The sequence below is a fragment of the Polyergus mexicanus genome, unplaced genomic scaffold (genome assembly GCF_030449975.1).
Source record: "Polyergus mexicanus isolate NDT 795.1 unplaced genomic scaffold, iyPolMexi1.0 SCAF_1, whole genome shotgun sequence".
NCBI lineage: Eukaryota > Metazoa > Arthropoda > Insecta > Hymenoptera > Formicidae > Polyergus > Polyergus mexicanus.
Genome location: NW_027223321.1, coordinates 5,169,065 through 5,191,139, shown reverse-complemented (window position 1 = coordinate 5,191,139; position 22,075 = coordinate 5,169,065). Strand labels below are relative to the sequence as shown.

The 22,075-nt window shown below is 37.7% G+C and overlaps 1 protein-coding gene across 10 annotated transcripts in view; it reads right to left on the bottom strand.

The window, feature by feature from the left end:
• LOC138933029 (phosphatase and actin regulator 2) overlaps positions 1-22,075 on the bottom strand; it is a 213,657-nt gene that overhangs the window by 108,496 nt on the left and 83,086 nt on the right. The gene's annotated exons all lie outside the window — the stretch shown is intronic.

Below are 22,075 nucleotides of genomic sequence, written 5' to 3'. Positions count from 1 at the left end.
TTTTATAATAGTTTACTCGCTAAATAGACTATATAATTTCGATTGTGACATTATCTAGGTAATACAAGCAGCAATTGCATTCGCAAACTATTCCTATCTCGACTACTCGAAATATTTCTGTATACGATTAAGTTACACGGTGTCGCGTAATAAGTTTACGAAATTAACCTGTATGACAATATCGCCTCCAAAGTTTGCACACTCCAAAATTCTCGATTCAACTACACATATGTTCACACACTCGCGCGAAAACGTAATATTGAGAGAGAGAGAGAGACTTTCTGGGAGAATTTATTTCAAATTTAACCTACAATCTTTTTGATATATACTTGGAAATACACCTTGTTAACGAAAGGCGAGTCGCGCATTAATTATAACGTAATCTTTTATTCTTTCTCGAGTTTATAGACCGGGTCAAAACAAAATTTACATAAGTACGTTACGACTGCTAGCCAGATGCAATTTCATTCTTCCGTTCGTTGCAAAAACAATTTATGCAATTCGCCGCTAAAGAGATCTTCCTTGTTAATGTACCAAGATCTAAATAGCATTTATATTTGTAATTGAAAAGATTAAAATGGAGAACAGACAAACTTGAGAGAGATAAGATGAGACGGATAAGAATGAAACGAATGACAAGACCGACGAATAATGAATGAATAGATACAAGAAGCCTTTAAATGTAAAGATATACGAAAGATCGACGAATAAAAAAATTCCATAATTCATAAACTTCAGTTTCAGCGTGAAAGATGTTTCGAGTAAACTTTATACATTACGCTTCTGCTTTAACGTCGGTACGAAAGCTACAGCCGTGACACTTTCTTCGATGCGAAATGTTAGCCATTTTGCTGTTTCTATGATACTTCTGATGGCATCGGCGATTTTTATTTTATTCATGAGGCACCAAAATATTATACATAGTGCACGTGCGACACATTGACTGCACTTTCTTGGTAGCGATACTGCGAAACTTATTCATGGTAGCTTTATTCTAAAATATTTAATAAAAGCAAGATTTTCCATGCGCCAGAAAATACACGTAAATAGAGACCCGTGCAAGCGGATCAATCACGTGATTAAACGATCGAGATATTTACTGTGGCTCTTCTGCCTTAGAGAACGATGATTCACGAATCGTGAGCATTGTATTATATAAAATGCGGAAAAACTATTAAATTCCATTGACGTAGAAAAGAATCAGATAAAGCCAAGAGCTGAGCGATCAGTTTTAAATTACCTGTCTTTTTCTATCGAGAAAGAGATTGATGTTTGAAACGATAAAACGAATAAAAATAATAGCTGAGCTACATGATAGTATGATATCAACTGCAATAAAAAAATTAAGATTCATAAATCTTCATATTGTATTAAAGAAAATTGAACGCAATAAACACAAAACAAACAAACACAATTGGCTATACATATATTCGTTATTGAATCAATTGTTCGTACAAACAAGTAAAAGGCGATAAGAAAAACGAATGCGGGAATTACACAAGTGGTAAAGAGACGAGAGAGGCCCGCAGTAATAAAATGTAATAAATTCCTGAATAACGCGAGATGGAGATAAAGCGAGTTACGTGTGAGGCGTCAAGGAACGTAAGAAAAAGACATAAATTATCACGCGGAATCGCATCCTGGGATCCCATTTACGGCCGAATCCTATTCGGTGTGCAATGCAAGAGAAACGTGCGGTTTAGCCATCAAGCGGCGATGCACAACTCGAGGGTGAATAAAGGGAGAAAACGGTGATTTAAATCGGGAGAAGGCGATGTTCCGATTCATTGTGACTCATTGGATTTAACCGCGAAAAGGTCCTCGACGCTGGATATCCGCCGATTTTCCTGTGAGTTAAAACTGATTACCCTATCGATTCTCGTTAGACACGTGGCCGAAGAAAATATTGGGTGATTGCATAAGTTCGTGCCCGATTTAAATATAAACTTCAATAGATTATATTTTAGAGATAACACTTTTATTAATCAATTATATAGTCTCCATTCTTTTCTACAATGGTCTTCCAACGATCTATAAGCTTGTCGATTCCATTTTTGAAGAAAGAACTTGGTTTTTCTTGAAAAAAGTTTGTAAGGTGGTTTTCGACAGCTTCCTCGGAATTGAGATTCTTGCCATTTAAACTATCCTGCAAAGACCGGAACAGATAAAAATCTGAAGGCGCAATATCTGGAGAATATGGCGGGTACTGCAGAATTTCCCATTGCAACTCCTGCAGTTTTCCTGCAGCTTATTCCTTTCAGTCAGGAGATGAAGCACCCACGTATCAAGCTTGGAAATGTATCCAAGCTTTTTTAAATGACGAAAAGCGGTCGAATTATCGATGTTCAGCCTCTCAGCAATATCCTCGGTTGTAATTCTTGAGTTTCTTTCCACTAAGGCATGCACAATGTCATCATCGATGCCAGAAGGCCGTCCAGAGCGGGGTTGATCCTCCATGTTGGAATCACCATTTCGAAATCTGCCAAACCACTTTTTGACTGTCCGGAGAGCAGGAGCGCGGTCCAAATAAACGCTTTGAATATTTTTTTGTGCAATCCCAACACTCGCGCCTTTCCGAAATTCATATAGCATTACATGCCGCAAATGCACCTTTTCGTTCTCCATTTTTAATGATTTCTCTTATGCACAAATGGACTTATCTGAACAATATCTGACGCTAAATTGACATAAGACAACGTCATCTATTCGGTGTAAGCAACAATTACCACACGAAAACAATAGAACTCCGCCATGCAGAAACTTAATGCCATCTATGAAAATCGGGCACGAACTTATGCAATCATCCAATACATTCGTAAATTACGAAATCGTCTTTAGTGGCGAGATATGAATGCGAGCGGATCAATCGGTGGACACGAGCGTTTGACGAAGTGTTTGAAGCACTTATTACAGGTACGTAAAAGTAAGATTCCGCGATAAAAAACGTAGCTTGTAATTAATTCTCCGGCGCACAGAGTCTGTTCAATTTTCACTTGATTTTAAGATTTGAGTTGAACATCAAAGAGTTGAAACGTATTTCATCTCGTTTCTTATTGCATTAGTAACTTCTCTCGATGCTACAAACGCTGCAAATTACTTGCTTTATTTCTTCTACGAGCTGCATCATTTTCTCAAATTATGAATTCAGTTTCCTTCCCCTTTGACTGTACAATCACGATTCTACTAGATGTTTCAACATCCCTAAACTTTTCCTGTAACGAGTTATTTTACTACAAGCTACTTTACAAGAAGAGAAGTTATGGTTTCGAAGAGATCCGAAGAATAAAAATTTTAAACTAAAATTGTACAGATGAAAAAATACGATCAATAATATTCCCTCGCGGCCTCTTCGGATCTTCCTAAGGTTTTATAAGAAAGTTCACGGTGGGCGAGAACGCCATAAGCTGCTTAAATTTTATGGCAAGTTGCATCGCGTTATAAATCGCGCGTAAAAAAATCAAGCTGATAGATCGATACGCTGCGCGTTTCGGATCGACGAATACCGGATTGCCCCGCAATCGCGTTAGTTAATGCGTGGAATCTATCCGTCTATCGAATCTAGGTCGCAGTTCGCCGACCTATACCTCGGCCGATGACGTAAGACACGTGACGTATGCGAAAGGAATCCTCAAGGAATCAAAACTAATCGGCCCCTTAACCTATCGAGTAGCTGAGACAATTTCGCAAAAATAAAATCCCCGGGGATTATTAGGTCAAAAAAACTTCCACTTTTGTCATATAATATTTGTTTTCTAATCGGTCATATTTTTCTGTGATGTATCAATCGTTCGCACCATCTGTTTACTCTGCAACTCTTTTAAATTATGTAAACAATTCTTTTTTACGTATAAAAATATAAGATTATTTACAGTCAAATACGCAAGATAAAATAGTTTTTACACAATTTAAAACAGATGATCGATTTAACACAGAACAAAGTGACAGATTAAAAAAATTAATTCTCCAGCAAGAAGAATTAACATTGACAGACACGAAACAGAGCCGAAAAATACCATTGCTTTATATCGCAAATGCATATTAGAGGCGTTTCCTTTGATCTATTCTGAGATTTGCGCCGGTGCGTGTAACGCGCGCATTTCCCTTTGTCTTCCCCTTCTCCTCCACGCACATACATACACACGCGCGCGCGCTTACGCGCGTATATGCGTATTGCGCATACGCGTCAACCACCCTCGCGCAACACGAACGTCGCGGTACGAAACGCGGAAGTACGTTCGTTGAACTTTGACCCGGAAACGACGACGGCGCTGCCGTTTTGTGCTTGGCCTTCGACAACAGGTCAACGAAATACGTACATACGGCATGCCATTGACGGAGATGAACAGGCGGAAGAAAAGCAGATAGTGCTTTTCGACAGAGAAACGTTCGTTGTCACCCTCGAGTGATATGCTTTGCGATTCTAACGATTACCCCCCTCTGCCGCTTTTCTCAATAAAGTTTAAACTGTGGTTCCGATTGTATAAAAAAATCATGGATGAAATCAGAAATTCTCTCTGGCTAAAGCACAAGTCTTGTCATCGATCGTAATAAATTTAGGATTGTTTCGCTAACTCGATTATATCAGAGCATTCAAACTAAGTTAATTATGATTAACACAATTTCTGTGCCTATATTCTGAGCAGGAATAGAATCTAGAAATAGATATAGCGAATCGCTAGAGGCTAGTTAACCCAAATAAATGCCAGATTTATTATCGGAAAATCGACATACGTGCGACATGATAATGGCAGATCATTGTGCGGCCAGCAGCGAAACACGTGCGCGCGAGAGAACTTGTGGGAATATTCGAACGGGGGTGAGAGAGGGGGATATTTCGCCAACTAAAATTCCCGAGATATCCTACGTTCCGCAATGGCATCTCTGCGACTGTCTATTACGGGATGCAAGGGCTTACGCGTGTAAATCCGCCTGATGCTTGGCTACACTGCTATTAAACTATGTCAATACTCCCCATTTCTCACGTGTAGGTAGATGCAAATATTACCCGCATAGACGAGGATCGTGTGTAAACCGTTCGTAAAGAGCGAACATAATACAAGTCGGAATCTCTGTTCTTTCACCGACGACCACGATGTCGACGATAAAATAAGAGATATCGATTGTAATTTTTGATTTGATTTTTTATTTTAAATTACAATTTCGCTCTAGTAAAGAATCATTTCTATTTAAGAAATTTTTATAAACGTATAAACAATATATAAACGTATATAACAATATTATATTTTACATCCTTGAGACAAGGTAGAAGTTTTCTTTTCCTTTTCTTTTTAGAAAAATGTTTTCCACAGAATACATACAGAATAAACATATTTTTCAACTTTAAAACATTAAAATTATGCACTTGAAATTTGCAACAAACATCTCAGTAACTAAATTTTATTTTTAGCACTTTTGAATTCGTCAAAAGCTTTAGCTTTTAATCAACTATATTTAAAAACTACTGATGCTCCGAAATTGAAACTAAAGCAGCTATCCTTTCCAGTTCTAATACGTGTGGCGTTGACATAAACAGACTCGTATAACACTCATTTATATATATTTTTTTCTCGTCACGATTTCTTATCCGAAAGTGCCTCAACAGTCGTTATATTTCTTATAGCGCGTCTCTTTTATGACATCAATTGTGTCTACCCGTGTGTAATCGTCCCCTTAGAAAAGTACTTTTCGTCAGCACTCGAGAACAATGCGTAATTCCGAAAGCATCTTCCTCAGAATCCAGACTATCTTAAAAGTCTTCATCATCAAGTATCGCGCGTAAAGCGTCGTTTCTGGAGAGATGCACGAAACAACGGTCTCTTTCGGCTCGCTATGCGATCGCACTAACCATTATCTTCAAAATGGTCATCTATATCGTTACTAGACAGGAAAGACTCGGAACAAATTGGATAAGCGATTAGACATATCCTCCAGCAACCGTATAAAAAATTCGTCAATTATATTACACCCTAAAAATTAGCTAAATAAATATTATTGTTAATTTGTATAGCGATGCCTAAATATATATGTAGCTTAAAAAAAAAACTAAACATGAAATTAAAAAACAAGAGAAATATAAATTTCCCTGACTTTATTGCCGAAATCAATCAAACTGTTTGTGACTATTCAAACGATTCGTCGCACGCGTTATTAATGGGATATCGATATCTTTTTTCTTTTCCTGCAATTCTCAAACAATTGAAACAACAATGTTTCATGTTCAATTTTGCCACAATAACGAATTGAATATTAAATTTGAAGTGTACTGTATGAAAACTTGGCGCGATGAATTATGAAAATATTGGACGGTACAATGTGTCATTGTATGCACATATAGCCCTAACAACCTTTTGCTATAAAATTTTACTAAAAAAATTCGATGCGCGGCTATTTCAGCGACAGCGGCGAGAAGGGATGCGAGATTTCATTTACAGACCCTTAGATCTCGAAAGCATTAATTGTAAAATTAGGTCACGCCACTGAATCGTCTATAATCCACCGACGTATATGAAAATGTAGCGACGATGAAGGAGGGAAAATTGACAAAGCGCAGAGATACATTATTAGGTCGGAGCGAAATTAATAAAATCGCAGATTAAAATAGCGCGATAATGAACATCCGATAATTTATTATCCTTAATATTTCTGTATTAAACCGTATCGGGATGAATCGACGCTTTAATACAATTACACGGAATAAAAAGAAAAAGAATAAACGATACTGCCAATGATATCGGCGTTACGTGTATGGCACATGCCCGGAATTTTACGCGAAGATGCGAGGAGGTAGCGTCTACTTCGCGTTGGCAAAATGAAAACTGTCGCGCTTATAGAGCCAGAACAATAAAATTTTATGGCCAGTCATATGCCAGTTGAGATAAAACCATCGAGCGCAAGTGACGGGACTTTCTTGTTTACGATGTTGGGTCACGCATATCTTTCAAGCCGCGCATTTAGCTGATAATTAACACAAAGAGTGAAAGTAGGTGAAAACGTTCTCTAATTTACCGTTCCCTTTTAAGAAATAATCTATACACCCTAAGAGTATATCTGACTTAATTTATTCCTTTCAAAAATATAAGACACTTAAGGGGGCATACTCGTTTGAACTCTCGAAAAGTGAACATATTTTCTAGATTTATTGCAGCGCAACGTTTTTTTTTTTTTTTCTTAATACGATATTATTAAATACTTGAATAAAATTTTTCAGCTTGATTTTTTTTTTTGTTATGCAAATATTTGCAAATTTATATTTTTATGTACGGTGTGTATGAAGCCCTTTTTTAATCCGATTCCCCATTTTTTTGTTATAAACATTTTTTTTTTTTTTTTTTTTTTTTTTTTTTTTTTTAAACAAAACTCTTTTTCAATATGCCGCTATTTTTTAATTTTTTTAAATTAAAAAAAAAACGCTTGGATAACGGATAGTCATTAATGGGTTTAATAAAAAAAGAAAAGAATCTTGTATTTTTGATTTCGAATATGATGAACGAACGAATTTATATTTTCATGCACACCGTGCGTGACAATTTTTATTTAAGTACTTAATAATATTGCATTAATACCGTAACAAAAATAAAAAAAAGTTTTTATCAAGTCGTTGCGCTGCAAAAAAAATCTAGAAAATCTACTCATTTTTCGAAGGTTTAAACGGATGTGCCCCCTTAAGAATAATTCACCGCGTTTTAAATATTATATTGCAAACTTGCCATTATTAAAACCCAGCTCGATATACACGAGCAAGTATGTCATACGAGAGCATGATTCAAATTAGGATATTTAGATCGATAGCCACAAGAGAGAAAAAGAAAGAGAGAGAGCCATATTGCATCGCACGCTAATCCGTGCGTGTAAATGCGACGCAACGTAAATAAACGTTGGCGCATGTGCGCGATACACGTAATAAAGTCACGTTATGAAATCAAGGACTCTCGACGCGAATGATTAAGATTACGCTGCGGGATATCCGTTCGCGATTTCATGATAAACGATGCATCGCGAGTGACAAGATCGCGGCGATTAGCCAATCGACTCGACGGCGGGCTCATTTTTACGGTCTACCCGTTAAACTAACAATAAGTGGTACCCATTGAGGGTTATTGCCTGGATCACAGCCGGTCGTTGTCGCGTGTCGACACACTTCACCTACGAAAGATGAAGTACTCCGGGGCTCCACCATATAACCGCGCTCCTCCTTTCGGTCCTTCGTAAAGCTCTCTCCACTTGCAAATCGATCGAGCTTTCCACGGCGTTACCCTCTATCGAGCCTAAACGGATTAAATGCTTTCCTAACTATCGTCCTATTCGCGGTCGTGCTAATTAATACGTTTCGTTATCTAGATCCTCAATTCACTACCGCGAATGGTCTCGAGAGACTTTCTTGTGCGGATTCACCGTGAATCTATTATGTACTGACGCGAAAAGTGTATGGTATTTCTATATATTTTTCTATTCGTATTAAATAGATTAATATAAATAAGCAGTAAACAGAGAAATTATTCGTGGGACGAAGAGCGAATTAAATTAATACCAACGCAAAGTAATTCTCTTACACATTACCTTCGTGCCTTTCATGCACGAATGAGGCGAAAATCACGGCGAGAGAAACTGCGGGAAATCGACGCCGCGAACGCGATGAAAGAGACAAGAGGGAAAGGGGGAGAAGGAAAAGAAGGTGGTCGACGACGTGCCGCAGTTGCATCTGCAGCCGAGCACCGTCAAAGAAATTGGGTTACCGGGAGCATATATAGCGGTTATAATACGATATACTGTATACGAGACGAGGGTGATGAGGAGGACAGAGTGTGCACACCTTTTCGTCGCCGCATAAAACACCACTGCAACATCAAACATCACACTCGTCTGGACTGCGGATTGGTCGAGAGGTCACCGACTCCGAGGCACGGATTACTGGCCCGTCGTCGTCGTCGTCGTCGTCGTCGTCGTCGCGTGCTTCTCGGCAGCATGCGTCCTCGTCCACGTCGCACGCCGGCGCATCCTCACTCGATCAGAATCACGATCGGATCGGCCCCGCGCACTCGCGAGATAACTCGGAGATTAAACTTCTCGGTCACGTATGACGATGTTGTAATCGCGCGCGCGCGATCGCGAATGGATTATTGCGCGCGCAAAAAGAATATCGATCTGTCGACCTTCCGGTTCTTACAGTGGAAAATATTTCAATATGCTAATTATTATAGAATAACTACACGTTTGATGATATTATCGAAATATGTCGCTTTCACAAAAGATTACGTGTTTAATAATTAACAAATGTATTTTTTTTTTTTTTTTAATTAATGACGTGTTAGTTTATTAATATTAATATTTATCAATTACGTTGTTATTCAAAGGCAAAAGCTTTATCCAATATTCTCCTTCTTTATAAATATTATTGATGTTATACCACTGTGACGAAGATTGATACATGAATATCGAATTTTGTCACGAGAAAGATTCGCAAAAACAGCTGGCCCCTTTTGTTCATCATATTCGATTTTCAAGCACGTGCTCAGGCAACGCCTGCGACGTAAACAATGGTTTATCAACAGGATGCAGTAACGGTGACCAACCGCGATAAGAAACGCGAATCTGTCGAGACACCTCGTATAAATGATGAACTGTTATGGACGTGATAACGAATGAAACCTGATGCTGCGAACATTAATCCAAACTTGAAAGGAAAAATAATCTCGTCGCGTACATACGTTTATAATTTAAGTGTTTCTAATATATAAATATATTTTTATATAATTTTTAAACAACGTAGATTATATGTCATCTAGATGTACTAATTTTATTATCGCGCAGATACAGTTGCTAATCGCAAAAAAAAAAAAATTAAATAAGATTTCACGAGTAAAATCTGTAAGCGATCTAGTCTCTCTTTTATGTCATTTTTGAATAATTTTGACGAGACTTTCTCTTCTTTAAATCATCTTGTGCAGGAAATCGCTACTCGTAAGAAGAAGCGAGAAATTCTCTGACGGTAGCATCCGGGCGGGGTACCCAGTGACCTCAGCTACGCCGCTATACGTTAGGTCGCCGGGTCACGCGGATACCCGGGTCGACGCGTGGCGCTCGGTCAAGGCGCTCATCGGCGATTTAATTCGAATCCAGGAAATCGACAAATCGGTTATCAGTGGAATCGGCGATGATCGGTAGCACGGTTGCCAGGCGCGAATCTAGAAGGAAAAGTCGCGTGACCTATTTCGAGTTTGTCGACGACGTCGTGCGTCCTTTCGCGCCTCTTTTTAAAGAAAAGAATATCCGAGCGAGATCGCCGCGCTCGTCTACGAAATTCGATCGTGCAGACAGAAGGAAAAGATGAAGGGTCCGGTAGTAGACTCACGTTGCACGTACGTGACCCGATGTATGATAATTACGCGCAAGACTCGACTTTAAACGTGTCATCTCCCGGTTGGGACTTACTCGTCGCGAGACTCGGCGATGATTTCGCTTCCTCAAGAAAGCTTCCTCGACAAAACAACGCGACGCGTATCACTTCGCGGAATGCACGAGTGCACGAGTGCAGCATGGCGCGATTCGATCTCTCGAGACGCGCGTCATCATCCTATGGAGCGTTTCGCGTCAACAATTTCGCGATGACGAATTCGCGGTCTCGCGAATTTTCTTTAACCTGCCATGATGTACCCGATCCCGAAAATCCGCACCACCGCATTCGCGACGAATAACGCTTTACTTTTACGTCAAAGTTGAGAGGTTACGCGGCGGGTCGAGGTCGGCTTGTGACTGACTCTCTCCGGGCGTCGCGACGCCGACGCCACCTTTGCGCGCTGGCTTCCTCCCCCGTCGAGGGACGAGACCGACCCACCCCCTCGACGGGCCGGCGGCGGCCTCTCCAACCCCGTGCTGACCCTCTCCTGGTGCAGCTGCACAACCGCCGTCGTCGATTATAACCGACCACCCTATCCGCGATCATGCACCTGACGCGAAGGTGGCTGACCGACGTCGGTCGGTCGTGACTTACGATCGATTCGTCATTCTCCAATTTTTTTTACAAAGAAATAAGATGGATTTTTTTTCCTTCTTCAGAAAAAGCGTCCGTCTAAAGAACGGAATAATTACTGCGCGTTTTCGCAAAGAACCTAAGACAGGAAGCTTTTATTCGCCAAACATTAGTCTTCAAGTAAATATTTTATATTTATCACGCTTATAGATTACCGGACTTTTTTAATCGGTACCGTAAGGGAGAGCGAGAATTGCTTTTCGAGAGGGAAAAAAAAACTGAGTTCTTTTTAAAATTTAGACGATATTGATTAAACTTTCGCTAAATTACGAGATTTTTATTCGAAAAGTTCATTCTCCTCCTCCAGTAAAGATGACTCGTTCAATCTTATCAATTTAAATACTTCTTCTCTAATAAGATATCCATTTTGAACGACCCACTTATGCAGGCGAATATTTAAAGAACTCCACAGAGATATTTGCGATACCGATCTCCGAGAGAGAACTAGAAAATTAATCGCGAGTTATCTCGTTAACCTCGTTATTATACGATCAACTGCGCTCGTCAAAATATCAGAAGATGCGATGATGACAGATAGCCAATCGCTAATTTTAGAGTTATTTGATTTATACGTTAACATGTACATCTCCTTGGGCAAATCGCAATTCAATATTCGTCTCTCTTCGTCGTATACTCTATTAAAAATAATATTAAAATTAAACTCTAAGATATGTGTTAAAAACACGTCAAATAAAAAAAAAAAAAAATATTTCGGTTAGAGAAAAAATGTCGCGTAAAATATCTGGAGAAAAGTTTTCTGAAAATTACAAGCAACGAAACAGAATCGTTTCCCGCGAACAGTAGATGTGTCTTCATTTGCGGCGAATACAAAAATGCGAAAGCGCCGTAAAATTTAATAAAAAGAGAAATAAGAATAGTGTGCTTAATGTACTAAATAACAATAGAGTGCTTAAAGTACTTAAAGTCGAGATGAAAAAAATATCATTAAGAAAATGTATATCTTTCTGGCGACCGTGAATTCTCAATTAAAAAGGCGACGAAGGAAAAAAGGCTTTTCTTATTCACATTTGTAATACAAATTGAAAGGAGAAAAAGATACTACGTTTTAAAACACATCCAATGTTTGGCGTAAATTGAAACAAAAACATCATTACTTTTTTTTTTTTTTTTTTTTTTTTTTTATTAGATATACTCACGATCATTCCTAAGATCAGTGAGTCGAAGAGTTACGGAACACTCGTAATTAGACGTAATACATACCTGGAACAAAAAAAAGAAAAACCAGTTTTAAAGAGGATGTTACAATATATTTATTTATGCGCAAAATTAATATTTAATAAAAGAATATTTAATAAAGAATTTTCCAAACTCAGGCCATAAGAAAAATACAAAATTCTGCTTTGCATCCAAAGCGGAAATGTAATATGAAAAAAAATAAGAAGGCGTTATATATTTGTATGTATTTTGAGAAAAATACATCGTTAAATGAGATGATCGTCGTCTGAGCAATTTCGTCGTTACTTCAGCGATGTATTACAGGCGAATGCGACGAAAAAAAAAAAAACACCGTGATCGTTGCGATTACCTATATACATGTACATGGCTCTTTATATTTAAATGACTAACGCGGATCGTACTCCTACGATAGTTTTCAAAGCGATCGCGCCTCGCCTGGACGACGCGCCTGCAAACATGCTTATAGTTGATCCATACACGGCACGGGACACGGTCTTGTATCGTACATACCTCTACAGAGACTCGAGTCGACATATCGATTTCCAATTTGCCGACTATATACTAACGCGCGCGCAAAACCTCTAAGTTTATCGCGCTGATGGCGCACGTCGAAGAAACGATGTAATCCAGGGGTTCTTAACCCACGCGACTGTAAATTTACCGCAATGATCCGAGCAATGTAAATTATTCGATAGCGTTTAAATTGGTATATGTATGTATATGTATGTGTGTGCTTTATATATTCAGATTAAAGCTTGCTGGAAAGACAATAGCCGAGATAGGCAGCTATTGGATTAAAGGGAAACAGCATTTGTCGCCGTAAGCTTCTTCAATTGCTTCGACGTCAGTTTGAGACTGCTTTGATGTCTTTGTTTGGTGTTAATCGCAGTTAACATGTTTTATTTCGGAAATAATAATTCTACTAAAATTCTAAATATAAATTGTAATAAGATTGTTGCACGAATTGTGTATTCCACATTTCAAGCTTTTAATAGCTCTATTAAAATTTAATAGAAATGTCAAAGTTAAGATTGTTTTATATTTATTTATATTCCGTTTTATTAAGACGATGACTTAATTATATAATTCAATCCAAGAAAGCAAAGTAAGTTCATAATTCATGACGTTTAAATCAAAGTATAAATTCGCATTTAAAACGAAAGTTATAAATTATGGAGCTTGTACCCTCGCTGCTATTCTTTAATTATCCACTTAACTAATTGAATAGATTTTTGAATGCATTTCTGAATGCGATTTTAAAAGTTTATTCAAAAAGTTTGAAAATTCTGCCAACGTGCAACGCTACCAGATAAATTCAGTCATACGCGTATCTTTGAGAGTACGGGAGAAGAACGGAACTTAGAACTCACGACATCGGTCTTCTCGAATCGAAGCTAAACTTCTCGTAAAGTTGGCAAAAGTCAAACGGGTTAGTCTACCGCCTTCGATCAAGAACTTTCATCTTATTCGAGAGATTTTACAATGCCGAGGTTTGTCATTCAATATAATCTAAATGTAAGAGACATTTTTAGATGTATTTAATAAAGAAGGGACGTAATCAATAGTTAATATAGATTTCAAAGAAAGTATCAATCTTGCGTAGGATAAATTTTTTTATTTATACCCGTGAAAAATTACAATGGGCCGAATTCCAACCGCGGTTCGAGATGGACCTTCCTCGCCCGGACGAACGGGACGAATGATACATTTCCCATCGTCTTTCACTTTCCGTGAAAATATTTACGCGCACCGCGTCTGAAAAAAAATGTCCAAGGCCGCAATTTTACAATACATCTCGATCCCCCTTTTTTTCAAGCGATATAAAGCAATTCTAAAAGTTTTTCAACTTCTCAGAGATCTGTTCGCGCAACTGTAATCTCGTTTCGTCGTCATTCCGCGTTCCGTCAATGTCTCGTCGAAAGAAAGAGAACTTTGATGTTTCATATGTCGTACGTGTCGCGTATGATTCACACGCGTGAATCAACTTGTATATCAGAAGTGACGCGTGTAGAAACGAGAACGCTTGAACAACATTGCACGCGATGCTTTCAAAAACTTTCACGTGTGTATACGTTTTCGACGAAACATGTACGTTGCGGTCACCCGAACTATCATCCGTGTCAAACGTGCAAACTATGTAACCTCCTAGAATTACTTCAAAGCACTCCTCCCCTTTCGAGAGTTCATCGACCTCTCGACGGCGAGATACGAAAAGCGATAGAAAATATTCACGAGGAATTCCGGGAATCCCCTTCGCGATTCGCCAAACATGTTATTTTCTCGCATTTTACAAACTATCGTACGTGCGAGAAACTTCACCGGATGTACCGAATTTTCCCATTCGACCGCATTGTGGAGATGCGAAAAATGTTTTTCGAAGAGCATTTCGATCGATGGCATCATCTTCGCGGTGCATTTTTTCGTCCGTTGATCGACGCAACGTCGATCAGTCGGAGAGATGACGTACTTGCCTGTCACATGCTTGTCACGTGTATGTCGCGAGATTCTTTCATTCAATCGTACGCGCAAAATATATATTTTTTCCCAGAGAACCATAATCGTTATTTTCATCAAGTTGACGTATTTTCTACGTCGCGTGTATTACGTGACCCCCTCGTTGAAACTAGTTGCGCATACTTTTTTTTTCCTTTTCTTTTTTTTCCGGATCATGTCAGTGCCAGTGGCGATGTTTTCGTGGAATCTATCAATTTATATTTTTCGAATATCTACTTGTTCTATCTTTTTCCAATCAAATATCTTTCTATCGCGCATAGCTGCACGTATACTTTTCATTCAATTTTTCCGTATGGAAAAATTGAATTTCAAAGATAGTTTCTTATCGCGTATGCATTTTTAAAATTGAAGTAAAATATTGGAGCAGAATAAAATTTACGCCAACAAAACTGTCATCGTTAAATGATCGAATAATAATGCAGTAGTTCATACAATCTAATCTGCTAAACGACGAATAAAAGACAACGAGAAACAAAGCTTAGATAAGCATAGCCATAGAGGGCCATGTCGGGAAAACACGTTCCAAAATTGGCTTCCGTAAGGACGCACCGAACATGCGTCGGTAAAACATAGAAATTGAGTACAACTTTGAATATGCTTGCCTGCCCACAGCAGAACTCTTGGGAACCGAAAGCGCGGAAAGTTTTTCCGTCCACCCGATAGGCCGTGTCGAAACTTTGCATTAGGATATGACGTAGTATCTTCTCAGACACCACGAAATCCATTTCCTACGCAAAGATGGGTGAAATATATATAGGGGTTCGCGAAACTAGTACGTGGTTGTATTACGAATTATATCGCGTTGTTTTTAAGATCCTAGACACGCAGAATTTTTCTAAAGAAGGATTCTTCTCTATGAAATGCAGCACAAGTCTGTAACATTCATTCGTTGTCCGTTTTAAAAAGAGAAGATCGTTCGCTGTTATTTTAAAAAATATTTATCCATCCTTTGTGCCATTTTTCAAATATTATTCGTATTTTTCAAGCTGTAACAACTTTGTCACGCGATTTTTCATCGTTCGGGGATCGGAAGCGGCACGAAGATACCGAGGAATAATGGAAGGAGGAAAATATATGTGGCCCGATTGAAAATTCAAATGCTCTCTTGCTAGACGGATCTCTCCTTTATAGAGTCCGTCGATGGGAGAGTTGCGAGTACTCTGAAAGGGTTAAATCGCTGTCGACGTTAAGTGAATCTTCCTGCCGTTATCGTTGCGATTCAATTTTCCACTTTATCCTTAAAACCACCCCTGAGTTACATTAATGGAGCCTGGACAGAGAAGTTTCGGTTCGGGTTCCATTTTCTCACCGCAACTTTCATCCTATGAAACGCGCGTGCTTTATTTTCTGCTCCGATATTTTTTCTTCCTCGTATCGGAACGGGGAAAGAAATGAAAATTGCATATAAAACAAATGGAACGCGATGCTGCGAAACAGAAAACTTTTTATCAAATCGTGATTACCGTAAGTACTGCAAGTTACGAGAAGATATAATAATGTAATCATTTTCGCTCACAACGATGGCAAAGCGCTGCAATAAAATTGTCGGAATACCGCAATACCGCGCAACATTGACATTTTTCTGCGAGGCGAGTAAATCGGAAACGATTTTGTAAACCAGAAAATAATATGATCGCGAAGCAAGAATTGCAGGGCTTGTATTTCGACGAATATACCTGGTCGATATCGATTTCCCGTAACTCTAGCGCAGAATCGCTTTGACGAATGGCTGTCGATAAATCCGCGATAACACGTCTCGCAGGCGTGAAAATTCAAAATTGATATCCGTGAAAGTTTTGTTATATACGAATCACATCGAATGCTGTTAAAAATCTCGAAAATCACAAAAGATTTGCCGTTAATCGAAAATTGTCATACGAATAAGCTTTAGGAAGTTATTATTTTCTTATTTCGAGGATATGTCATGTGATTAACACGAAATCATGACGCGGATACACGAGATATACGATCAGGCATACCTCAAATTTACCGAAAGAGGAAATTCCGAGAAAAGCTAAGATGCTCAATGAAGGTGAATTTCGTCATCAACATCGGCGTAAGGTTTCACAAAGGCTCCGCGTCAATATCGATCCGCAAGTAGTCGCGTTCTCTTTCTCTCTACTCCTGTCGTCTCTCTCCTTCGTTCTCTCTCTCTCTGTATCTCGTCGTCTCTTTGCAGTGCGAGCCTATATGTTACAGAAACTATACCGCGACGGCTTCACTGCTGGGAAAACACGAGTCTTTTCCCAGTGATACAGCGTGCCCCTTGTTTTTCAATGTTTGAATTATTGAACGTCTCGCTTGTGTCTCTATCCATTTTACGGTATCAGAAAGACATCGTTTAATGCACCGATATAAAAAATTTGATATTTTAAACATTTAAAGCGTCGACCTTTTGTATTTACGATTTATTTATTAATAAATAAGGAATCGAAGAATCATTAATTAAATTACAAATTGAAAAATTGCTACACATATTAATGAGAAAAAGATGATAAAAAATTAATCAATGTTTTAAAAAAAATTTCTTCCCGTCTGTTTAAACATATTTGTCACATGAAATAGAATCGAAGAATCATTAATTACAAATTGAAAAATGGCTACACGTATTAATAAGAAAAAGACGACAAAAAATTAATCAATGTTTAAAAAAAAAAAAAGAAAAAAATTCTTCCCATCTGTTTAAATATATTTATCATATGAGATTGAACTAGGGGAAATTGTGACAAAGTACTGAAAATAAGGAACATTCGCAAACAGACGGATGAAACAGATTGAATCTAGACGCGATTCTTGACGCGACTATCGACCGTACGGCGACATTAGCCACGGTTGAGTTGTCGTTTCTCGGCGTGGAAATGAAAAAATATATTGCCCGCCGCGGAGCAGAAACTTCCAGCCGAATGGCGATCTTTTTTTTTTTTTTTTTTTTTATTTCATATCTCGTTGAAATAAAAAACAATTTATGCTGATTCTTCGCGTATTTCTTTGATTTCGAGCCTTTCGCTGAAAACAAAAAACCGACTCGTATATCTCACAATATTCTTCAAGTATTTATAAAATATGAATATATCGAATTTTATGAGAAACGATTTTTATCAGTTCTGACACACGTAAATATTGTATTTCGACAATCAATCATAAGATCGTAAAAACAATAAATAAAAAAATTTATTTATTTTTTTTTCTGTTAAGAGATTAGAATTTGATATAATACAGGAAGGATCGTCTTGTGCAGAAAATAAAGAGTTAAATCTTACTTAGACGCAATGTGCGAGAACACGGTCGTTAACGATCCGGTGACTTTGTCCACCAACTTGAATCTTTTCCGTGGAACGCAGACGGATTTAAATAGAAGGATGGAATGGGGGAGAAAGAGGTTTCGTAGGCTCTAGCCGTGATGCTTGTAGGGATGTATCGATCGCCGTTTGTGCCTATGTTTCTTGCCCGCGAGACAAACGAGAAATGGCGAATAATGCCGTGCTCGGCCGCGCGTATACACGAAGCTTCGCTCCCTGTTTGCCCTGTCGTCCTCGTCACGAACATATAATTCGCACCCTCTCGCGGTTTTCTAAAGTTTAGCGACGAAGAAACATCCAAAAGCAAAAGATCCGACACGTCTTCGTTAGATAAAAGACGTCACGTTTACGAAAGCTTTTTTAGCGAGCAAATTTTGTTTAAGCCTCTCTCTTTTCCTTTATCATTATACGTATTTAGAAACGTTAAATTTAATTAATTAAATTAAAAAAGAATAAAAGTTTATCTTATATGAAGGAACTGTGAGGTGTGACAGAAATATTATTCATTGTTTCATTATGAATAGAATTTCGTTAAACGAAATAAATGAATCGCAAACGAATAAAAGAATCTTTTAAAAATTGCGATAAATAAAACATCACCCGAAACGAGATCAATTTAGCGAGAATTATTGCGGATTTATCTTTCCCCTATGATTTTTCTCACTTTCGTCGCTCGATGAATCCGCGCAACAAAAATCGATCGATCTCGATGATAATATTTATACAGAAGCTTGGGATTAATACCCGAAAATTGCTTGGACAAAGTATGACATGAGACGAGGGATTAATTCCGAAGGTCCGTCATTATTCAAGCTCTCTGTAGTAAAATCCCCGATACATTATCGAGCATGCGCGATACATACATATATATGGTGACCGTATCCAGATCCCGATCCTTTGAGAATAGAAATTTCGAGGGTCTATTATATATAAGTCACCCGATAAAAAATTTCACAGAAATTGATCGATTAAATAGAAATGATGGATATATAAATTAAGATCGCATAGCACTGATTCCGCGCCGTCGCCGCATTTCCCTCGAATTAACGATCTACCGTGGTGACAGCTGGCCCTTAACTCCGCGCCATGAAATAACCTGTCACCGGTAACAGGTGCTAGAGGTTTATTGCATCGGTCCTAATGCACTGGCGAGAATCGTCTCGCGTCGACGTCCAGCGACGCGCGACGTCTCTGATTCTTCGCGCGCGAGAAAAATGCGCCCGATGGGCCCACAACGGAGCCATTGAAATATATTACGCCCGCTGCAGCAAAATATCTTTGAGAGCACGGTTTTGCACTTCCCTTTGAAGTAAAGTCACGGCGAATAGTGCGCCGCCACGGAGAGGAAAAAATAAAAGGCTCGAAAGAAAATAAGCGAGAGATGGAGAAAGAAGTGTATTTCTCTACGATACTCCTGCGTCGAATAAATATATTCGCGTTACACACGTAAAAAAAAAATATATAAATTTATTATCACATTTCTCTGATGCGCATTGCGTCACAAATTCGAAGATGTAAACTCGCGATAAAGGATCTATTATATTTCTATATGTACGCATATATAAATATAATAACACGAGATCTGTGCGTATACGATTAAATAAACATATATTTCTTTACGTGTGTATAATAATAATTTTATAAGTTAAAATAAATCTAATATTCTATTTTTATATTGCTTCCACTTTATCCTACTTCCATGAATTATTATACAGGGTGCTCCCAATTTAAATGGCAAAACTTCAAGAGCGTGTAGGGGATCGAAAAACTAAGACGAGAAGTCCTTTAGAGGTTTGCTCGTCTTTGCTCCATTTCAGAGAAAATCGCAAAAATTCAATCTCTCCTTGTCAAGTTGCTCTCTCGAGTTGATTGGCACCGAATGAATTTTCTGCCTCAAGGTTCCTCCTTATATATGTAAACACTTGATGACTTATCCTTTACGGTGCCAATCAATTCAAGAGAGGAATTAAGAGACCGAATCATAGATGCGGTGCATCAAATATCATTAGAACAATGTCTAGCTGCAATTAACGAGGTCAGTGCTAGATGTAATGCTTGCATTGCTGCAATAGGGCAACATTTTGAGCAACATCTGCATTAAATAGATGATAACATAAATAAAATGTAAATAAATAAGTAAAAAAACGAAAACTTGTTTTGTTTCTTTTTTTTGTGATTTTCAAAAAAAGAAAAGACTTTCTGTCTTAGTTTTTCAGTCCCCTATGATGCTCCTGAAGTTTCGCCGTTTAAATTGGGCACACCCTGTATATAGTAAGACTGAAATTATTTCATATCGAATACACTAAAGAACTGCTGATCCGCGCAAAATTAAATTATCCGTATAGGTTAATTGAATTAATCGAATTTATCCAATTAGAACGGACGATAAATGTGTGGCGTACGAAAGTTACATAATTATCTCTTTCGTAAAGTTACCCGAAAGTTTCGCGTTGCGAAAGTCAACGTCAGTCTCAAGTGAATTAGAATTGTGTTGAGTGTTGAAAATACAAGCCTCTGCGAAAAGTTTGTGGAGAAATAGACTTGCAATATCGCATTACAAATTCTATAATAATATGTTTTTTTATGGCTTCAGTTTAAATCTCCGAAGAAACCCGATAACCTTGCCTAAGCTATATATCAGCTAGTTACGTGTAACGATTGGATTGTTCGCAAAAGCTAATTTGCTACGTGCAAACACGTTTGTTTTTCTTGTCTTATATTTAGTCTGTTGATCGAAATTGTGAAATATGAAGAGAATAACGATAAAATATATATGTATATACACGGAAAAAAAAATTTTCGTCATCATAGCTAATCATGGTTTGCAAAATAAATATCTAAACTGCAGCGAAACGATTTGTTGTTGCACCTAATAAATAGATATCACAGCTAAGATGTTCGCTGTCTATATACAATATTACGACTAAAATCTACCACACGCAGTTTTTAGCTACGGCAGCTAATTTTTTTTCCCGTGTATTTATATAATATTTATCTCATAAATAATATTTTTCATCGCGCAGTTAAAAGTAATTAAAAAATAATCATGTATAAACAATCTTTCGTTCGCACAAGAGTTGTGTAAGTTTTTAAATAATTAGTTGAAAGCTTGAATAACGAAGAAATACTTATTTCAAATAAATATTACATGTATAAAAAATTTAATATGTGAGAAGCAATAACGCTAGACTTTATTCGATTTCAAGATAACGAAATTTTGAGAAAATTCAGAGCAAGAAATGAGTTCTATGCTACAAACAGAAAATCAATATCGAATTGAAGAATGAATTACTGACTGAAATTGGCTTCTTCTATTTTGACGCGTCCGTATATCATTATTTATTCCACAGATTGTCGTTCGATTAACTTTAAAAATACGTTGGTCGTGCCATTTTGCGAAAATATGCAAAATCTAGATCACACGATCTATATATTTTATCAGATATATCGACTAATAATATTACTCAAAAGACTGAGTAACATATTATAAAATGAATAAAATCTCGAAGGATAATCGATGGCGTCCCAAAAGATTACGTTGATTCTTTCTGAATCTTTTGTTGAACCGAAAAAATCGTTTACTTTTAAAAAATATATGTAATATATATATGTATAATTTTATCGCGGAATTATTTTTCTCAAAGAAGTCAATCTTAAATAAAAAAATATAAAATATGCAGAGAATTATATAAAACGTCACTTATTATAACCAATCATATTTAGACTTGACATTTATAATTCTGATTAAATTCTGTACAAGACACTGCTAAAAGGACGAGGTGCGAATTTCACGAGAAATTTAATCGGCCGTACATAGCACAATATGCACCGCGATTGTACTCGGTAGTCCATTAATGTTATCTCCGGTACACGACATTCTGTAATTAGGTCATCGCTTATACTTACACCATTGTATGTATATACGTGTTTTAGGCGCTCGATATGATAAGAGCGAAGCTCGTTATGCCACAATCCGAAAAAGTTTTCTCTCAAAGAAGACTAAAATTTCTTATATTCTGAAATATTAATGTAATCGATA